Raw genomic sequence first — 6,041 nt, forward strand, 5'->3', positions numbered from 1 at the left:
TCCCTTGGTATACTATCTTTGTACAAAATATAAAGAGAAACGTTCATTGCATTCAAGAGAAAGTAGCATGGGTACCATGAAAAACAAAATGGCCGCCTGTCGGCCGTATTTGTTTGCATCACGAAAAAAATATTACGTGCACCTGAAACCCAATATGTATGATCACCATACCAACTTTGATCCAAATCGGCCTAGTCATCTCTGAGAAACAACTCCGGACATGTAAAAATGACGATTTAGCGCTTTTACATGAAAACTGGGCATCAGCCATATTGAATTGAATCACAAATCACATGTTGGTGCAGATGTATCTCTTGGTATACTATCTTTGTACAAAATTTAAACGAACGTTCATTGCATTCAAGATAAAGTAGCATGAGTACCATGAAAAACAAGATGACCGAATATATATGATCATCATACCAAGTTAAATCGGCCCTGTCATCTCCGAGAAACTGCTGCGGACACGTTTAGGTATCAGAAATAGCAATTTTTACATCCAAAATGGCCGCCAGTCGGCCATTTTTGCTCCGATCATAAAGTAAATAGTATTTGTAACTGATCCAACCAAAAAATAAACTAGCTTTATTTTAATTAAATTTCGTCAAAAGATTATAGCCCTCTTAGAGAAATAGGGGTATTATTATTGGTTTGAAAACAAAAATTAGGATTGGAAAGTCAAGGACTCAATATAAAAGACATATAATAGTGTCTATAAATTATATTTGTTGTTAATTACAGAATCCAACTGTGGCACAAACATCAACGCCATCCAAGAAACGTAAAATATTTATTCCTAAATGGAAATAGTTAAATGATCCTCCACCTCCCCATTCTACTGATGCTCTCACATTTAGAATGTCTGCACGATATAACATGCATCCCATAATATGATAAATGCACCACATAACATGGTGAATGCACCACACAATGTGATAAACACACTACATAACATGGTAAATGTACCACACAACTTGACAAATGCACTACATCACATGGTGAATGCACCACATAACATGATTAATGCACTACAGAACATGGTGAATGCATTACATAACATGATTAATGCACTACAAAACATGGTGAATGCACCACATAACATGATTAATGCACTACAAAACATGGTGAATGCATTACATAACATGATTAATGCACTACAAAACATGGTGAATGCACCACATAACATGATTAATGCACTACATAACATGGTAAATACACCACATAACATGATTAATGCACTACATAATATGGTGAATGTACCACATAACATGATTAATGCACTACATAACATGGGGAATGCACCACACAACATGATTAATGCACTACATAACATGGTGAATGCATCACATAACATGATTAATGCACTACATAACATGGGGAATGCACCACACAACGTGATTAATGCACTACATAACATGGGGAATGCACCACACAACGTGATTCATGCACTACATAACATGGTGAATGCACCACATAACATGATTAATGCACTACATAACATGGTGAATATACCACATACCATGATTAATGCACTACATAAAATGGTGAATGTACCACATAACATGATTAATGCACTACATAACATGGGGAATGCACCACACAACATGATTAATGCACTACAGAACATGATTAACGCATTACATAGCAGGCTGAATCACCACATAGCATGATTAATGCACTACATAACATGGTGAATGTACCACATAACATGATTAATGCACTACATAACATGGTGAATGTACCACATAACGTGATTAATGCACTACATAACATGGTGAATGCATCACATAACATGATTAATGCACTACATAACATGATGAATGCATCACATAACATGATTAATACAGTACATAAAATGGTAAATGCACCACATAACATAATTAATGAACTACATAACATGGTGAATGGACCACACAACATGATTAGTGCACTATATAACATGATTAATGCACTACATAGCATGCTGAATGCATCACATAACATGATTAATGCACTACATAACATGGTGAATGCACCACATAATATGATTAATGCACTACAAAACATGGTGAATGCATCACATAACATGATTAATGCTCTATAGAACATGGTGAATGCACCACATAACATGATTAATGCACTACATAACATGGTGAATGACCACATAACATAATTAATGCACTACATAACATGGTGAATGCACCACATAACATGATCAATGCACTACATAACACGGTGAATGCACCACATAACATGATTAATGCACTGCAAAACACGGTGAATGCACCACATAACATGATTAATGCTCTACATAACATGTTGAATGCACCATATAACATGATTAATGCACTACATAACATGGTGAATGACCACATAACATAATTAATGCACTACATAACATGGTGAATGCACCACATAACATGATTAATGCACTGAAAAACACGGTGAATGCACCACATAACACGATTAATGCACTACATAACATGGTGAATGCATCACATAACATGATTAATGCACTACATAACATGATGAATGCATCACATAACATGATTAATGCACTACATAACATGTTGAATGCACCATATAACATGATTAGTGCACTACAAAACATGGTGAATGCACCACATAACATGGTGAATGACCACATAACATAATTAATGCACTACATAACATGGTGAATGCACCACATAACATGATTAATGCACTACATAACATGGTAAATACACCACATAACATGATTACGGCACAACATAACATGGTGAATGAATCACATAACATGATTAATGCACTTCATAACACGGTGAATGAACTACTAACATGATTAATGCACTACAAAACATGGTGAATGCACCACACAACATGATTAATGCACTACATAACATGGTGAATGTACCACGCAACATGATTAATGCACTACAGAACATGATTAATGCACTATATAACATGCTGAATGCACCACAACATGATTAATGTACCACATAACAAGGTGAATGTACCACATAACATGATTACTGCACAACATAACACTGCGAATGCACCACATAACATGATTAATGCACTACTTTACATGGTGAATGTACCACATAACGTGATTAATGCACTACATAACATGGTAAATGCACCACATACTATGATTAATGCACTACATAACATGGTGAATGTACCACATATCATGATTAATGCACTACTAACATGGTGAATGCACCACATACCATGATTAATGCACTACATAACATGGTGAATGCACCACATATCATGATTAATGCACTACATAACATGGTGAATGCACCACATACCATGATTAATGCACTACATAACATGGTAAATGCACCACGTAACATGATTAATGCACTACATAACATGGTGAATGTACCACGCAACATGATTAATGCACTACAGAACATGATTAATGCACTATATAACATGCTGAATGCACAACAACATGATTAATGCACCACATAACAAGGTGAATGTACCACATAACATGATTACTGCACAACATAACACTGCGAATGCACCACATAACATAATTAATGAACTACATAACATGGTGAATGCCCCACATAACGTGATTCATGCACTACATAACACGGTGAATGCATCACATAACATGATTACTGCACAACATAGCATAGTGAATGCACCACATAACATGATTAATGCACCACATAACATGGTGAATGCACCACATAACGTGATTAATGCACTACATAACATGGTGAATGCACCACATAACATGATTAATGCACTACATAACATGGTAAATACACCACATAACATGATTACGGCACAACATAACATGGTGAATGAATCACATAACATGATTAATGCACTTCATAACACGGTGAATGAACCACTAACATGATTAATGCACTACAAAACATGGTGAATGCACCACACAACATGATTAATGCACTACATAATATGGTGAATGTACCACATAACATGATTAATGCACTACATAACATGGAGAATGCACCACACAACATGATTAATGCACTACATAACATGGTGAATGCACCACATAACATGATTAATGCACTACATAACATGGTGAATATACCACATAACATGATTAATGCACTACATAACATGGGGATGCACCACACAACATGATTAATGCACTACAGAACATGATTAACGCATTACATAACACTGCGAATGCACCACATAACATGATTAATGCACTACATAACATGGTGAATGCACCACATAACATGATTAATCCACTACATAACATGGTGAATGTACCACATAACATGATTACTGCACAACATAGCATGCTGAATGCACCACATAACATGATTAATGCACTACATTACATGGTGAATGCACCACATAACACGATTAATGCACTACATTACATGGTGAATGCACCACATAACATGATTAATCCACTACATAACATAGTGAATGCACCACATAACATGATCAATGCACTACTTTACATGGTGAATGTACCACATAACGTGATTAATGCACTACACAACATGGTGAATGCACCACATACCATGATTAATGCACTACATAACATGGTGAATGCACCACGTAACATGATTAATGCACTACATAACATGGTGAATGTACCACGCAACATGATTAATGCACTACAGAACATGATTAATGCACTATATAACATGCTGAATGCACCACAACATGATTAATGCACCACATAACAAGGTGAATGTACCACATAACATGATTACTGCACAACATAACACTGCGAATGCACCACATAACATGATTAATGCACTACATAACATGGTGAATGCACCACATAACATGATTAATCCACTACATAACATGGTGAATGTACCACATAACATGATTACTGCACAACATAGCACAGTGAATGCACCACATAACATGATTAATGCACCACATAACATGGTGAATGCACCACATAACGTGATTAATGCACTACATAACATGGTGAATGCACCACATAACATGATTAATGCACTACATAACATGGTAAATACGCCACATAACATGATTACGGCACAACATAACATGGTGAATGAATCACATAACATGATTAATGCACTTCATAACACGGTGAATAAACCACTAACATGATTAATGCACTACAAAATATGGTGAATGCACCACACAACATGATTAATGCACTACATAACATGGTGAATGCACCACATAACATGATTAATGCACTACACAACACGGTGAATGTACCACATAACATGATTAATGCACTACATAACATGGGGAATGCACCACACAACATGATTAATGCACTACATAACATGGTGAATGCACCACATAACATGATTAATGCACTACATAACATGGTGAATATACCACATAACATGATTAATGCACTACATAACATGGTGAATGTACCACATAACATGATTAATGCACTACATAACATGGGGAATGCACCACACAACATGATTAATGCACTACAGAACATGATTAACGCATTACATAGCATGCTGAATCACCACATAGCATGATTAATGCACTACATAACATGGTGAATGTACCACATAACATTATTAATGCACTACATAACATGGGGGATGCACCACACAACATGATTAATGCACTACAGAACATGATTAATGCATTACATAGCATGCTGAATCACCACATAACATGATTAATGCACTACATAACATAGTGAATGCACCACATAACATGATTAATGCACTACATAACATGGTAAATGCACCACAACATGATTGGCCGCCATCTTGAATGCAGCATAAAATTCAAGTTTGCGGCCCCCATATAGTAAATGTCGCATTTATTTTATTATCACGCGTGCGCCAACTGACTGTGGATAAAGACTGTATTTTTTTGAATAAAAACGAAAGAATTTCACAATGTTGAAAACGAAATGTCTTCATCGCGGTGTTTATATTAAAAATAGAACACATCACATTTTAAAGTAAAAAAAAAAAACTATCAAGTATATCTATGTTTATGTTAATATTTTCGTTATATAGAATTGTTATTTGCTGGTTAGGGTCATGCAATTTCTAAAATCTGCCATTCAAACTTCATGTAGTGATTCTCCATTATCATTGTAAGAAGTG

The sequence above is a fragment of the Saccoglossus kowalevskii genome, chromosome 9 (assembly GCF_978046115.1).
Source record: "Saccoglossus kowalevskii chromosome 9, keSacKowa6.1, whole genome shotgun sequence".
Taxonomy (NCBI): domain Eukaryota; kingdom Metazoa; phylum Hemichordata; class Enteropneusta; family Harrimaniidae; genus Saccoglossus; species Saccoglossus kowalevskii.